Consider the following 19435-nt stretch of genomic DNA (forward strand, 5'->3'; position numbering starts at 1 on the left):
AGCTGTATAGTAACTCGGGATCATGGCTGTGCATCCTACATTCATCACCTCCCATTATACTGTAGCTGTATAGTAACTCGGGATCATGGCTGTGCATCCTACATTCATCACCTCCCATTATACTGTAGCTGTATAATAACTCGGGATCATGGCTGTGCATCCTACATTCATCACCTTCCATTATACTGTAGCTGTATAGTAACTCGGGATCATGGCTGTGCATCCTACATTCATCACCTCCCATTATACTGTAGCTGTATAATAACTCGGGATCATGGCTGTGCATCCTACATTCATCACCTCCCATTATACTGTAGCTGTATAATAACTCGGGATCATGGCTGTGCATCCTACATTCATCACCTTCCATTATACTGTAGCTGTATAGTAACTCGGGATCATGGCTGTGCATCCTACATTCATCACCTCCCATTATACTGTAACTGTATAATAACTCGGGATCATGGCTGTGCATCCTACATTCATCACCTCCCATTATACTGTAACTGTATAGTAACTCGGGATCATGACTGTGCATCCTACATGCATCACCTCCCATTATACTGTAACTGTATAATAACTCGGGATCATGACTGTGCATCCTACATTCATCACCTTCCATTATACTGTAGCTGTATAGTAACTCGGGATCATGACTGTGCATCCTACATTCATCACCTTCCATTATACTGTAGCTGTATAGTAACTCGGGATCATGACTGTGCATCCTACATGCATCACCTCCCATTATACTGTAACTGTATAATAACTCGGGATCATGGCTGTGCATCCTACATTCATCACCTTCCATTATACTGTAGCTGTATAGTAACTCGGGATCATGACTGTGCATCCTACATTCATCACCTTCCATTATACTGTAGCTGTATAGTAACTCGGGATCATGGCTGTGCATCCTACATTCATCACCTTCCATTATACTGTAGCTGTATAATAACTCGGGATCATGGCTGTGCATCCTACATGCATCACCTCCCATTATACTGTAGCTGTATAATAACTCGGGATCATGACTGTGCATCCTACATTCATCACCTTCCATTATACTGTAGCTGTATAGTAACTCGGGATCATGACTGTGCATCCTACATTCATCACCTCCCATTATACTGTAGCTGTATAATAACTCGGGATCATGGCTGTGCATCCTACATTCATCACCTCCCATTATACTGTAACTGTATAATAACTCGGGATCATGACTGTGCATCCTACATTCATCACCTCCCATTATACTGTAGCTGTATAATAACTCGGGATCATGGCTGTGCATCCTACATTCATCACCTCCCATTATACTGTAACTGTATAATAACTCGGGATCATGACTGTGCATCCTACATTCATCACCTTCCATTATACTGTAGCTGTATAGTAACTCGGGATCATGGCTGTGCATCCTACATTCATCACCTCCCATTATACTGTAGCTGTATAATAACTCGGGATCATGGCTGTGCATCCTACATGCATCACCTCCCATTATACTGTAACTGTATAATAACTCGGGATCATGACTGTGCATCCTACATTCATCACCTTCCATTATACTGTAACTGTATAATAACTCGGGATCATGACTGTGCATCCTACATTCATCACCTTCCATTATACTGTAACTGTATAATAACTCGGGATCATGGCTGTGCATCCTACATTCATCACCTCCCATTATACTGTAGCTGTATAATAACTCGGGATCATGGCTGTGCATCCTACATTCGTCACCTCCCATTATACTGTAGCTGTATAATAACTCGGGATCATGGCTGTGCATCCTACATGCATCACCTCCCATTATACTGTAACTGTATAATAACTCGGGATCATGACTGTGCATCCTACATTCATCACCTCCCATTATACTGTAGCTGTATAATAACTCGGGATCATGGCTGTGCATCCTACATTCATCACCTCCCATTATACTGTAACTGTATAATAACTCGGGATCATGACTGTGCATCCTACATTCATCACCTCCCATTATACTGTAGCTGTATAATAACTCGGGATCATGGCTGTGCATCCTACATGCATCACCTCCCATTATACTGTAACTGTATAATAACTCGGGATCATGACTGTGCATCCTACATTCATCACCTTCCATTATACTGTAACTGTATAATAACTCGGGATCATGACTGTGCATCCTACATTCATCACCTCCCATTATACTGTAGCTGTATAATAACTCGGGATCATGACTGTGCATCCTACATTCATCACCTCCCATTATACTGTAACTGTATAATAACTCGGGATCATGGCTGTGCATCCTACATTCGTCACCTCCCATTATACTGTAGCTGTATAATAACTCGGGATCATGGCTGTGCATCCTACATTCATCACCTCCCATTATACTGTAACTGTATAATAACTCGGGATCATGGCTGTGCATCCTACATTCATCACCTCCCATTATACTGTAGCTGTATAATAACTCGGGATCATGGCTGTGCATCCTACATGCATCACCTCCCATTATACTGTAACTGTATAATAACTCGGGATCATGACTGTGCATCCTACATTCATCACCTTCCATTATACTGTAACTGTATAATAACTCGGGATCATGACTGTGCATCCTACATTCATCACCTCCCATTATACTGTAGCTGTATAATAACGCGGGATCATGGCTGTGCATCCTACATTCATCACCTCCCATTATACTGTAGCTGTATAGTAACTCGGGATCATGGCTGTGCATCCTACATTCATCACCTCCCATTATACTGTAACTGTATAATAACTCGGGATCATGACTGTGCATCCTACATTCATCACCTTCCATTATACTGTAACTGTATAATAACTCGGGATCATGGCTGTGCATCCTACATTCATCTCCTCCCATTATACTGTAGCTGTATAATAACTCGGGATCATGGCTGTGCATCCTACATGCATCACCTCCCATTATACTGTAACTGTATAATAACTCGGGATCATGACTGTGCATCCTACATTCATCACCTCCCATTATACTGTAGCTGTATAATAACTCGGGATCATGGCTGTGCATCCTACATTCATCACCTCCCATTATACTGTAACTGTATAATAACTCGGGAACATGACTGTGCATCCTACATTCATCACCTTCCATTATACTGTAGCTGTATAGTAACTCGGGATCATGGCTGTGCATCCTACATTCATCACCTCCCATTATACTGTAACTGTATAATAACTCGGGATCATGGCTGTGCATCCTACATTCATCACCTCCCATTATACTGTAACTGTATAGTAACTCGGGATCATGACTGTGCATCCTACATTCATCACCTTCCATTATACTGTAGCTGTATAGTAACTCGGGATCATGGCTGTGCATCCTACATTCATCACCTCCCATTATACTGTAACTGTATAATAACTCGGGATCATGACTGTGCATCCTACATTCATCACCTCCCATTATACTGTAGCTGTATAATAACTCGGGATCATGGCTGTGCATCCTACATTCATCACCTCCCATTATACTGTAACTGTATAATAACTCGGGATCATGACTGTGCATCCTACATTCATCACCTCCCATTATACTGTAGCTGTATAATAACTCGGGATCATGGCTGTGCATCCTACATTCATCACCTCCCATTATACTGTAGCTGTATAATAACTCGGGATCATGACTGTGCATCCTACATTCATCACCTCCCATTATACTGCAGCTGTATAATAACTCGGGATCATGACTGTGCATCCTACATTCATCACCTTCCATTATACTGTAGCTGTATAATAACTCGGGATCATGACTGTGCATCCTACATTCATCACCTCCCATTATACTGTAGCTGTATAATAACTCGGGATCATGACTGTGCATCCTACATTCATCACCTTCCATTATACTGTAGCTGTATAATAACTCGGGATCATGGCTGTGCATCCTACATTCATCACCTCCCATTATACTGCAGCTGTATAATAACTCGGGATCATGGCTGTGCATCCTACATTCATCACCTCCCATTATACTGCAGCTGTATAATAACTCGGGATCATGGCTGTGCATCCTACATTCATCACCTCCCATTATACTGCAGCTGTATAATAACTCGGGATCATGGCTGTGCATCCTACATTCATCACCTCCCATTATACTGTAGCTGTATAGTAACTCGGGATCATGGCTGTGCATCCTACATTCATCACCTTCCATTATACTGTAGCTGTATAATAACTCGGGATCATGGCTGTGCATCCTACATTCATCACCTCCCATTATACTGTAGCTGTATAATAACTCGGGATCATGGCTGTGCATCCTACATTCATCACCTCCCATTATACTGTAGCTGTATAATAACTCGGGATCATGGCTGTGCATCCTACATGCATCACCGCCCATTATACTGTAGCTGTATAGTAACTCGGGATCATGGCTGTGCATCCTACATTCATCACCTCCCATTATACTGTAGCTGTATAGTAACTCGGGATCATGGCTGTGCATCCTACATTCATCACCTTCCATTATACTGTAGCTGTATAATAACTCGGGATCATGGCTGTGCATCCTACATTCATCACCTCCCATTATACTGTAGCTGTATAATAACTCGGGATCATGGCTGTGCATCCTACATTCATCACCTTCCATTATACTGTAGCTGTATAATAACTCGGGATCATGGCTGTGCATCCTACATTCATCACCTCCCATTATACTGTAGCTGTATAATAACTCGGGATCATGGCTGTGCATCCTACATGCATCACCGCCCATTATACTGTAGCTGTATAATAACTCGGGATCATGGCTGTGCATCCTACATTCATCACCTCCCATTATACTGTAGCTGTATAATAACTCGGGATCATGGCTGTGCATCCTACATTCATCACCTCCCATTATACTGCAGCTGTATAATAACTCGGGATCATGGCTGTGCATCCTACATTCATCACCTCCCATTATACTGCAGCTGTATAATAACTCGGGATCATGGCTGTGCATCCTACATTCATCACCTCCCATTATACTGTAGCTGTATAGTAACTCGGGATCATGGCTGTGCATCCTACATTCATCACCTCCCATTATACTGTAGCTGTATAATAACTCGGGATCATGGCTGTGCATCCTACATGCATCACCTCCCATTATACTGTAGGTGTATAATAACTCGGGATCATGGCTGTGCATCCTACATTCATCACCTCCCATTATACTGTAGCTGTATAGTAACTCGGGATCATGGCTGTGCATCCTACATGCATCACCTCCCATTATACTGTAGTTGTATAATAACTCGGGATCATGGCTGTGCATCCTACATTCATCACCTCCCATTATACTGTAGCTGTATAATAACTCGGGATCATGGCTGTGCATCCTACATGCATCACCTCCCATTATACTGTAGCTGTATAGTAACTTGGGATCATGGCTGTGCATCCTACATGCATCACCTCCCATTATACTGTAGCTGTATAATAACTCGGGATCATGGCTGTGCATCCTACATTCATCACCTCCCATTATACTGTAGCTGTATAGTAACTCGGGATCATGGCTGTGCATCCTACATTCATCACCTCCCATTATACTGTAGCTGTATAATAACTCGGGATCATGGCTGTGCATCCTACATTCATCACCTCCCATTATACTGCAGCTGTATAATAACTCGGGATCATGGCTGTGCATCCTACATTCATCACCTCCCATTATACTGCAGCTGTATAATAACTCGGGATCATGGCTGTGCATCCTACATTCATCACCTCCCATTATACTGTAGCTGTATAATAACTCGGGATCATGACTGTGCATCCTACATTCATCACCTCCCATTATACTGCAGCTGTATAATAACTCGGGATCATGGCTGTGCATCCTACATTCATCACCTCCCATTATACTGTAGCTGTATAGTAACTCGGGATCATGGCTGTGCATCCTACATTCATCACCTTCCATTATACTGTAGCTGTATAATAACTCGGGATCATGGCTGTGCATCCTACATTCATCACCTTCCATTATACTGTAGCTGTATAATAACTCGGGATCATGGCTGTGCATCCTACATTCATCACCTCCCATTATACTGTAGCTGTATAATAACTCGGGATCATGGCTGTGCATCCTACATTCATCACCTCCCATTATACTGTAGCTGTATAATAACTCGGGATCATGGCTGTGCATCCTACATTCATCACCTCCCATTATACTGTAGCTGTATAGTAACTCGGGATCATGGCTGTGCATCCTACATTCATCACCTCCCATTATACTGTAGCTGTATAATAACTCGGGATCATGGCTGTGCATCCTACATTCATCACCTCCCATTATACTGTAGCTGTATAGTAACTCGGGATCATGGCTGTGCATCCTACATTCATCACCTTCCATTATACTGTAGCTGTATAATAACACGGGATCATGGCTGTGCATCCTACATTCATCACCTTCCATTATACTGTAGCTGTATAATAACTCGGGATCATGGCTGTGCATCCTACATTCATCACCTCCCATTATACTGTAGCTGTATAATAACTCGGGATCATGGCTGTGCATCCTACATTCATCACCTCCCATTATACTGTAGCTGTATAATAACTCGGGATCATGGCTGTGCATCCTACATGCATCACCTCCCATTATACTGTAGCTGTATAGTAACTCGGGATCATGGCTGTGCATCCTACATTCATCACCTCCCATTATACTGTAGCTGTATAGTAACTCGGGATCATGGCTGTGCATCCTACATTCATCACCGCCCATTATACTGTAGCTGTATAGTAACTCGGGATCATGGCTGTGCATCCTACATTCATCACCTCCCATTATACTGTAGCTGTATAGTAACTCGGGATCATGGCTGTGCATCCTACATTCATCACCTTCCATTATACTGTAGCTGTATAATAACTCGGGATCATGGCTGTGCATCCTACATTCATCACCTCCCATTATACTGTAGCTGTATAATAACTCGGGATCATGGCTGTGCATCCTACATTCATCACCTTCCATTATACTGTAGCTGTATAATAACTCGGGATCATGGCTGTGCATCCTACATTCATCACCTCCCATTATACTGTAGCTGTATAATAACTCGGGATCATGGCTGTGCATCCTACATGCATCACCGCCCATTATACTGTAGCTGTATAATAACTCGGGATCATGGCTGTGCATCCTACATTCATCACCTCCCATTATACTGTAGCTGTATAATAACTCGGGATCATGGCTGTGCATCCTACATTCATCACCTCCCATTATACTGCAGCTGTATAATAACTCGGGATCATGGCTGTGCATCCTACATTCATCACCTCCCATTATACTGCAGCTGTATAATAACTCGGGATCATGGCTGTGCATCCTACATTCATCACCTCCCATTATACTGTAGCTGTATAGTAACTCGGGATCATGGCTGTGCATCCTACATTCATCACCTCCCATTATACTGTAGCTGTATAATAACTCGGGATCATGGCTGTGCATCCTACATGCATCACCTCCCATTATACTGTAGGTGTATAATAACTCGGGATCATGGCTGTGCATCCTACATTCATCACCTCCCATTATACTGTAGCTGTATAGTAACTCGGGATCATGGCTGTGCATCCTACATGCATCACCTCCCATTATACTGTAGTTGTATAATAACTCGGGATCATGGCTGTGCATCCTACATTCATCACCTCCCATTATACTGTAGCTGTATAATAACTCGGGATCATGGCTGTGCATCCTACATGCATCACCTCCCATTATACTGTAGCTGTATAGTAACTTGGGATCATGGCTGTGCATCCTACATGCATCACCTCCCATTATACTGTAGCTGTATAATAACTCGGGATCATGGCTGTGCATCCTACATTCATCACCTCCCATTATACTGTAGCTGTATAGTAACTCGGGATCATGGCTGTGCATCCTACATTCATCACCTCCCATTATACTGTAGCTGTATAATAACTCGGGATCATGGCTGTGCATCCTACATTCATCACCTCCCATTATACTGTAGCTGTATAGTAACTTGGGATCATGGCTGTGCATCCTACATTCATCACCTTCCATTATACTGTAGCTGTATAATAACTCGGGATCATGGCTGTGCATCCTACATTCATCACCTCCCATTATACTGCAGCTGTATAATAACTCGGGATCATGGCTGTGCATCCTACATTCATCACCTCCCATTATACTGCAGCTGTATAATAACTCGGGATCATGGCTGTGCATCCTACATTCATCACCTCCCATTATACTGCAGCTGTATAATAACTCGGGATCATGGCTGTGCATCCTACATTCATCACCTCCCATTATACTGTAGCTGTATAGTAACTCAGGATCATGGCTGTGCATCCTACATTCATCACCTCCCATTATACTGTAGCTGTATAGTAACTCGGGATCATGGCTGTGCATCCTACATTCATCACCTCCCATTATACTGTAGCTGTATAGTAACTCAGGATCATGGCTGTGCATCCTACATTCATCACCTCCCATTATACTGTAGCTGTATAATAACTCGGGATCATGGCTGTGCATCCTACATTCGTCACCTACCATTATACTGTAGCTGTATAGTAACTTGGGATCATGGCTGTGCATCCTACATGCATCACCTCCCATTATACTGTAGCTGTATAATAACTCGGGATCATGGCTGTGCATCCTTCATTCATCACCTCCCATTATACTGTAGCTGTATAATAACTCGGGATCATGGCTGTGCATCCTACATTCATCACCTCCCATTATACTGCAGCTGTATAATAACTCGGGATCATAGCTGTGCATCCTACATTCATCACCTCCCATTATACTGTAGCTGTATAATAACTCGGGATCATGGCTGTGCATCCTACATGCATCACCTTCCATTATACTGTAGCTGTATAATAACTGGGGATCATGGCTGTGCATCCTACATTCATCACCTCCCATTATACTGTAGCTGTATAATAACTCGGGATCATGGCTGTGCATCCTACATTCGTCACCTCCCATTATACTGTAGCTGTATTGTAACTTGGGATCATGGCTGTGCATCCTACATGCATCACCTCCCATTATACTGTAGCTGTATAATAACTCGGGATCATGGCTGTGCATCCTTCATTCATCACCTCCCATTATACTGTAGCTGTATAATAACTCGGGATCATGGCTGTGCATCCTACATTCATCACCTCCCATTATACTGTAGCTGTATAGTAACTCGGGATCATGGCTGTGCATCCTACATTCATCACCTCCCATTATACTGTAGCTGTATAATAACTCGGGATCATGGCTGTGCATCCTACATTCGTCACCTCCCATTATACTGTAGCTGTATAGTAACTTGGGATCATGGCTGTGCATCCTACATGCATCACCTCCCATTATACTGTAGCTGTATAATAACTCGGGATCATGGCTGTGCATCCTTCATTCATCACCTCCCATTATACTGTAGCTGTATAATAACTCGGGATCATGGCTGTGCATCCTACATTCATCACCTCCCATTATAATGTAGCTGTATAGTAACTCGGGATCATGGCTGTGCATCCTACATTCATCACCTCCCATTATACTGTAGCTGTATAGTAACTCGGGATCATGGCTGTGCATCCTACATTCATCACCTCCCATTATACTGTAGCTGTATAATAACTCGGGATCATGGCTGTGCATCCTACATTCATCACCTCCCATTATACTGTAGCTGTATAATAACTCGGGATCATGGCTGTGCATCCTACATTCATCACCTCCCATTATACTGTAGCTGTATAATAACTGGGGATCATGGCTGTGCATCCTACATGCATCACCTTCCATTATACTGTAGCTGTATAATAACTGGGGATCATGGCTGTGCATCCTACATTCGTCACCTCCCATTATACTGTAGCTGTATAGTAACTTGGGATCATGGCTGTGCATCCTACATGCATCACCTCCCATTATACTGTAGCTGTATAATAACTCGGGATCATGGCTGTGCATCCTTCATTCATCACCTCCCATTATACTGTAGCTGTATAATAACTCGGGATCATGGCTGTGCATCCTACATTCATCACCTCCCATTATAATGTAGCTGTATAGTAACTCGGGATCATGGCTGTGCATCCTACATTCATCACCTCCCATTATACTGTAGCTGTATAGTAACTCGGGATCATGGCTGTGCATCCTACATTCATCACCTCCCATTATACTGTAGCTGTATAATAACTCGGGATCATGGCTGTGCATCCTACATTCGTCACCTCCCATTATACTGTAGCTGTATAGTAACTTGGGATCATGGCTGTGCATCCTACATGCATCACCTCCCATTATACTGTAGCTGTATAATAACTCGGGATCATGGCTGTGCATCCTTCATTCATCACCTCCCATTATACTGTAGCTGTATAATAACTCGGGATCATGGCTGTGCATCCTACATTCATCACCTCCCATTATAATGTAGCTGTATAGTAACTCGGGATCATGGCTGTGCATCCTACATTCATCACCTCCCATTATACTGTAGCTGTATAGTAACTCGGGATCATGGCTGTGCATCCTACATTCATCACCTCCCATTATACTGTAGCTGTATAATAACTCGGGATCATGGCTGTGCATCCTACATTCATCACCTCCCATTATACTGTAGCTGTATAGTAACTCGGGATCATGGCTGTGTATCCTACATTCATCACCTCCCATTATACTGTAGCTGTATAGTAACTCGGGATCATGTCTGTGCATCCTACATTCATCACCTCCCATTATACTGTAGCTGTATAGTAACTCGGGATCATGGCTGTGCATCCTACATGCATCACCTTCCATTATACTGTAGCTGTATAGTAACTCGGGATCATGGCTGTGCATCCTACATTCATCACCTTCCATTATACTGTAGCTGTATAATAACTCGGGATCATGGCTGTGCATCCTACATTCATCACCTCCCATTATACTGTAGCTGTATAATAACTCGGGATCATGGCTGTGCATCCTACATTCATCACCTCCCATTATACTGTAGCTGTATAGTAACTCGGGATCATGGCTGTGCATCCTACATTCATCACCTCCCATTATACTGTAGCTGTATAATAACTCGGGATCATGGCTGTGCATCCTACATGCATCACCTCCCATTATACTGTAGCTGTATAGTAACTCGGGATCATGTCTGTGCATCCTACATTCATCACCTCCCATTATACTGTAGCTGTATAGTAACTCGGGATCATGGCTGTGCATCCTACATTCATCACCTCCCATTATACTGTAGCTGTATAATAACTCGGGATCATGGCTGTGCATCCTACATTCATCACCTCCCATTATACTGTAGCTGTATAATAACTCGGGATCATGTCTGTGCATCCTACATTCATCACCTCCCATTATACTGTAGCTGTATAGTAACTCGGGATCATGGCTGTGCATCCTACATTCATCACCTCCCATTATACTGTAGCTGTATAATAACTCGGGATCATGGCTGTGCATCCTTCATTCATCACCTCCCATTATACTGTAGCTGTATAATAACTCGGGATCATGGCTGTGCATCCTACATGCATCACCTTCCATTATACTGTAGCTGTATAGTAACTCGGGATCATGGCTGTGCATCCTACATTCATCACCTCCCATTATACTGTAGCTGTATAGTAACTCGGGATCATGGCTGTGCATCCTACATGCATCACCTCCCATTATACTGTAGCTGTATAATAACTCGGGATCATGGCTGTGCATCCTTCATTCATCACCTCCCATTATACTGTAGCTGTATAGTAACTCGGGATCATGGCTGTGCATCCTACATGCATCACCTTCCATTATACTGTAGCTGTATAGTAACTCGGGATCATGGCTGTGCATCCTACATTCATCACCTCCCATTATACTGTAGCTGTATAGTAAGTCGGGATCATGGCTGTGCATCCTACATGCATCACCTCCCATTATACTGTAGCTGTATAATAACTCGGGATCATGGCTGTGCATCCTACATTCATCACCTCCCATTATACTGTAGCTGTATAATAACTCGGGATCATGGCTGTGCATCCTTCATTCATCACCTCCCATTATACTGTAGCTGTATAATAACTCGGGATCATGGCTGTGCATCCTACATGCATCACCTTCCATTATACTGTAGCTGTATAGTAACTCGGGATCATGGCTGTGCATCCTACATTCATCACCTCCCATTATACTGTAGCTGTATAGTAACTTGGGATCATGGCTGTGCATCCTACATGCATCACCTCCCATTATACTGTAGCTGTATAATAACTCGGAATCATGGCTGTGTATCCTACATGCATCACCTCCCATTATACTGTAACTGTATAGTAACTCGGGATCATGGCTGTGTATCCTACATGCATCACCTCCCATTATACTGTAGCTGTATAATAACTCGGGATCATGGCTGTGCATCCTACATTCATCACCTCCCATTATACTGTAGCTGTATAATAACTCGGAATCATGGCTGTGCATCCTACATTCATCACCTCCCATTATACTGTAGCTGTATAGTAACTCGGGATCATGGCTGTGCATCCTACATTCATCACCTCCCATTATACTGTAGCTGTATAGTAACTCGGGATCATGGCTGTGCATCCTACATGCATCACCTCCCATTATACTGTAGCTGTATAGTAACTTGGGATCATGGCTGTGCATCCTACATGCATCACCTCCCATTAAACTGTAGCTGTATAGTAACTCGGGATCATGTCTGTGCATCCTACATGCATCACCTCCCATTATACTGTAGCTGTATAGTAACTTGGGATCATGGCTGTGCATCCTACATTCATCACCTCCCATTATACTGTAGCTGTATAGTAACTCGGGATCATGGCTGTGCATCCTACATGCATCACCTCCCATTATACTGTAGCTGTATAGTAACTTGGGATCATGGCTGTGCATCCTACATGCATCACCTCCCATTAAACTGTAGCTGTATAGTAACTCGGGATCATGGCTGTGCATCCTACATGCATCACCTCCCATTATACTGTAGCTGTATAGTAACTTGGGATCATGGCTGTGCATCCTACATGCATCACCTCCCATTAAACTGTAGCTGTATAGTAACTCGGGATCATGGCTGTGCATCCTACATTCATCACCTCCCATTATACTGTAGCTGTATAATAACTCGGGATCATGGCTGTGCATCCTACATTCATCACCTTCCATTATACTGTAGCTGTATAATAACTCGGGATCATGGCTGTGCATCCTACATTCATCACCTTCCATTATACTGTAGCTGTATAATAACTCGGGATCATGGCTGTGCATCCTACATTCATCACCTTCCATTATACTGTAGCTGTATAATAACTCGGGATCATGGCTGTGCATCCTACATTCATCACCTCCCATTATACTGTAGCTGTATAATAACTCGGGATCATGGCTGTGCATCCTACATTCATCACCTCCCATTATACTGTAGCTGTATAATAACTCGGAATCATGGCTGTGCATCCTACATTCATCACCTCCCATTATACTGTAGCTGTATAGTAACTCGGGATCATGGCTGTGCATCCTACATTCATCACCTCCCATTATACTGTAGCTGTATAGTAACTCGGGATCATGGCTGTGCATCCTACATGCATCACCTCCCATTATACTGTAGCTGTATAGTAACTTGGGATCATGGCTGTGCATCCTACATGCATCACCTCCCATTAAACTGTAGCTGTATAGTAACTCGGGATCATGTCTGTGCATCCTACATGCATCACCTCCCATTATACTGTAGCTGTATAGTAACTTGGGATCATGGCTGTGCATCCTACATGCATCACCTCCCATTAAACTGTAGCTGTATAGTAACTCGGGATCATGGCTGTGCATCCTACATGCATCACCTCCCATTATACTGTAGCTGTATAGTAACTTGGGATCATGGCTGTGCATCCTACATGCATCACCTCCCATTAAACTGTAGCTGTATAGTAACTCGGGATCATGGCTGTGCATCCTACATTCATCACCTCCCATTATACTGTAGCTGTATAATAACTCGGGATCATGGCTGTGCATCCTACATTCATCACCTTCCATTATACTGTAGCTGTATAATAACTCGGGATCATGGCTGTGCATCCTACATTCATCACCTTCCATTATACTGTAGCTGTATAATAACTCGGGATCATGGCTGTGCATCCTACATTCATCACCTTCCATTATACTGTAGCTGTATAATAACTCGGGATCATGGCTGTGCATCCTACATGCATCACCTCCCATTATACTGTAGCTGTATAATAACTCGGGATCATGGCTGTGCATCCTACATTCATCACCTCCCATTATACTGTCGCTGTATAATAACTCAGGATCATGGCTGTGCATCCTACATGCATCACCTCCCATTATACTGTAGCTGTATAATAACTCGGGATCATGGCTGTGCATCCTACATTCATCACCTTCCATTATACTGTAGCTGTATAATAACTCGGGATCATGGCTGTGTATCCTACATTCATCACCTCCCATTATACTGTAGCTGTATAATAGCTCGGGATCATGGCTGTGCATCCTACATTCATCACCTCCCATTATACTGTAGCTGTATAATAACTCGGGATCATGGCTGTGTATCCTACATTCATCACCTCCCATTATACTGTAGCTGTATAATAACTCGGGATCATGGCTGTGCATCCTACATTCATCACCTCCCATTATACTGTAGCTGTACAATAACTCGGGATCATGGCTGTGCATCCTACATTCATCACCTTCCATTATACTGTAGCTGTATAATAACTCGGGATCATGGCTGTGCATCCTACATTCATCACCTTCCATTATACTGTAGCTGTATAATAACTCGGGATCATGGCTGTGCATCCTACATGCATCACCTCCCATTATACTGTAGCTGTATAATAACTCGGGATCATGGCTGTGCATCCTACATTCATCACCTCCCATTATACTGTCGCTGTATAATAACTCAGGATCATGGCTGTGCATCCTACATGCATCACCTCCCATTATACTGTAGCTGTATAATAACTCGGGATCATGGCTGTGCATCCTACATTCATCACCTCCCATTATACTGTAGCTGTATAATAACTCGGGATCATGGCTGTGCATCCTACATTCATCACCTCCCATTATACTGTAGCTGTATAATAACTCGGGATCATGGCTGTGCATCCTACATGCATCACCTCCCATTATACTGTAGCTGTATAATAACTCGGGATCATGGCTGTGCATCCTACATGCATCACCTCCCATTATACTGTAGCTGTATAATAACTCGGGATCATGGCTGTGCATCCTACATGCATCACCTCCCATTATACTGTAGCTGTATAATAACTCGGGATCATGGCTGTGCATCCTACATGCATCACCTCCAATTATACTGTAGCTGTATAATAACTCGGGATCATGGCTGTGCATCCTACATGCATCACCTCCCATTATACTGTAGCTGTATAATAACTCGGGATCATGGCTGTGCATCCTACATGCATCACCTCCCATTATACTGTAGCTGTATAATAACTCGGGATCATGGCTGTGCATCCTACATACATCACCTCCCATTATACTGTAGCTGTATAATAACTCGGGATCATGGCTGTGCATCCTACATTCATCACCTCCCATTATACTGTAGCTGTATAATAACTCGGGATCATGGCTGTGCATCCTACATTCATCACCTCCCATTATACTGTAGCTGTATAATAACTCGGGATCATGGCTGTGCATCCTACATTCATCACCTCCCATTATACTGTAGCTGTATAATAACTCGGGATCATGGCTGTGCATCCTACATGCATCACCTCCCATTATACTGTAGCTGTATAATAACTCGGGATCATGGCTGTGCATCCTACATTCATCACCTCCCATTATACTGTAGCTGTATAATAACTCGGGATCATGGCTGTGCATCCTACATTCGTCACCTCCCATTATACTGTAGCTGTATAGTAACTCGGGATCATGGCTGTGCATCCTACATGCATCACCTCCCATTATACTGTAGCTGTATAATAACTCGGGATCATGGCTGTGCATCCTACATTCATCACCTCCCATTATACTGTAGCTGTATAATAACTCGGGATCATGGCTGTGCATCCTACATTCGTCACCTCCCATTATACTGTAGCTGTATAATAACTCGGGATCATGGCTGTGCATCCTACATGCATCACCTCCCATTATACTGTAGCTGTATAATAACTCGGGATCATGGCTGTGCATCCTACATTCATCACCTCCCATTATACTGTAGCTGTATAATAACTCGGGATCATGGCTGTGCATCCTACATTCGTCACCTCCCATTATACTGTAGCTGTATAATAACTCGGGATCATGGCTGTGCATCCTACATTCATCACCTCCCATTATACTGTAGCTGTATAATAACTCGGGATCATGGCTGTGCATCCTACATTCATCACCTCCCATTATACTGTAGCTGTATAATAACTCGGGATCATGGCTGTGCATCCTACATTCATCACCTCCCATTATACTGTAGCTGTATAATAACTCGGGATCATGGCTGTGCATCCTACATTCGTCACCTTCCATTATACTGTAGCTGTATAATAACTCGGGATCATGGCTGTGCATCCTACATTCATCACCTCCCATTATACTGTAGCTGTATAATAACTCGGGATCATGGCTGTGCATCCTACATTCATCACCTTCCATTATACTGTAGCTGTATAATAACTCGGGATCATGGCTGTGCATCCTACATTCGTCACCTCCCATTATACTGTAGCTGTATAGTAACTCGGGATCATGGCTGTGCATCCTACATTCATCACCTTCCATTATACTGTAGCTGTATAATAACTCGGGATCATGGCTGTGCATCCTACATTCGTCACCTCCCATTATACTGTAGCTGTATAGTAACTCAGGATCATGGCTGTGCATCCTACATTCATCACCTCCCATTATACTGTAGCTGTATAATAACTCGGGATCATGGCTGTGCATCCTACATGCATCACCTCCCATTATACTGTAGCTGTATAATAACTCGGGATCATGGCTGTGCATCCTACATTCATCACCTTCCATTATACTGTAGCTGTATAATAACTCGGGATCATGGCTGTGCATCCTACATTCATCACCTCCCATTATACTGTAACTGTATAATAACTCGGGATCATGGCTGTGCATCCTACATTCATCACCTCCCATTATACTGTAACTGTATAATAACTCGGGATCATGGCTGTGCATCCTACATTCATCACCTCCCATTATACTGTAGCTGTATAATAACTCGGGATCATGGCTGTGCATCCTTCATTCATCACCTCCCATTATACTGTAGCTGTATAATAACTCGGGATCATGGCTGTGCATCCTACATTCATCACCTCCCATTATACTGTAGCTGTATAATAACTCGGGATCATGGCTGTGCATCCTTCATTCATCACCTCCCATTATACTGTAGATGTATAATAACTCGGGATCATGGCTGTGCATCCTACATTCATCACCTCCCATTATACTGTAGATGTATAGTAACTCGGGATCATGGCTGTGCATCCTACATTCATCACCTCCCATTATACTGTAGCTGTATAATAACTCGGGATCATGGCTGTGCATCCTACATTCATCACCTCCCATTATACTGTAGCTGTATAGTAACTCGGGATCATGGCTGTGCATCCTACATTCATCACCTCCCATTATACTGTAGCTGTATAGTAACTCGGGATCATGGCTGTGCATCCTACATTCATCACCTCCCATTATACTGTAGCTGTATAATAACTCGGGATCATGGCTGTGCATCCTACATTCATCACCTCCCATTATACTGTAGCTGTATAATAACTCGGGATCATGGCTGTGCATCCTACATGCATCACCTCCCATTATACTGTAGATGTATAGTAACTCGGGATCATGGCTGTGCATCCTACATTCATCACCTCCCATTATACTGTAGATGTATAGTAACTCGGGATCATGGCTGTGCATCCTACATTCATCACCTCCCATTATACTGTAGATGTATAGTAACTCGGGATCATGGCTGTGCATCCTACATTCATCACCTCCCATTATACTGTAGATGTATAGTAACTCGGGATCATGGCTGTGCATCCTACATTCATCACCTCCCATTATACTGTAGAGGTATAGTAACTCGGGATCATGGCTGTGCATCCTACATTCATCACCTCCCATTATACTGTAGCTGTATAATAACTCGGGATCATGACTGTGCATCCTACATTCATCACCTCCCATTATACTGTAGATGTATAGTAACTCGGGATCATGGCTGTGCATCCTACATTCATCACCTCCCATTATACTGTAGCTGTATAATAACTCGGGATCATGGCTGTGCATCCTACATTCATCACCTCCCATTACACTGTAGCTGTATAGTAAGTCGGGATCATGGCTGTGCATCCTACATTCATCACCTCCCATTATACTGTAGCTGTATAGTAACTCGGGATCATGGCTGTGCATCCTACATTCATCACCTCCCATTATACTGTAGCGGTATAATAACTCGGGATCATGGCTGTGCATCCTACATTCATCACCTCCCATTATACTGTAGCGGTATAATAACTCGGGATCATGGCTGTGCATCCTACATTCATCACCTTCCATTATACTGTAGCGGTATAATAACTCGGGATCATGGCTGTGCATCCTACATTCATCACCTCCCATTATACTGTAGCTGTATAATAACTCGGGATCATGACTGTGTATCCTACATTCATCACCTCCCATTATACTGTAGCTGTATAATAACTCGGGATCATGACTGTGCATCCTACATTCATCACCTTCCATTATACTGTAGCTGTATAATAACTCGGGATCATGGCTGTGCATCCTACATTCATCACCTCCCATTATACTGTAGCTGTATAATAACTTGGGATCATGGCTGTGCATCCTACATTCATCACCTCCCATTATACTGTAGCGGTATAATAACTCGGGATCATGGCTGTGCATCCTACATTCATCACCTCCCATTATACTGTAGCGGTATAATAACTCGGGATCATGGCTGTGCATTCTACATTCATCACCTCCCATTATACTGTAGCTGTATAATAACTCGGGATCATGGCTGTGCATCCTACATTCATCACCTTCCATTATACTGTAGCTGTATAATAACTCGGGATCATGGCTGTGCATCCTACATGCATCACCTCCCATTATACTGTAGCTGTATAGTAACTCGGGATCATGGCTGTGCATCCTACATTCATCACCTTCCATTATACTGTAGCTGTATAATAACTCGGGATCATGGCTGTG

This window comes from Dendrobates tinctorius, unplaced genomic scaffold (assembly GCF_039654945.1).
Source record: "Dendrobates tinctorius isolate UK_male_01 unplaced genomic scaffold, ASM3965494v1 ptg000020l, whole genome shotgun sequence".
Lineage (NCBI taxonomy): Eukaryota > Metazoa > Chordata > Amphibia > Anura > Dendrobatidae > Dendrobates > Dendrobates tinctorius.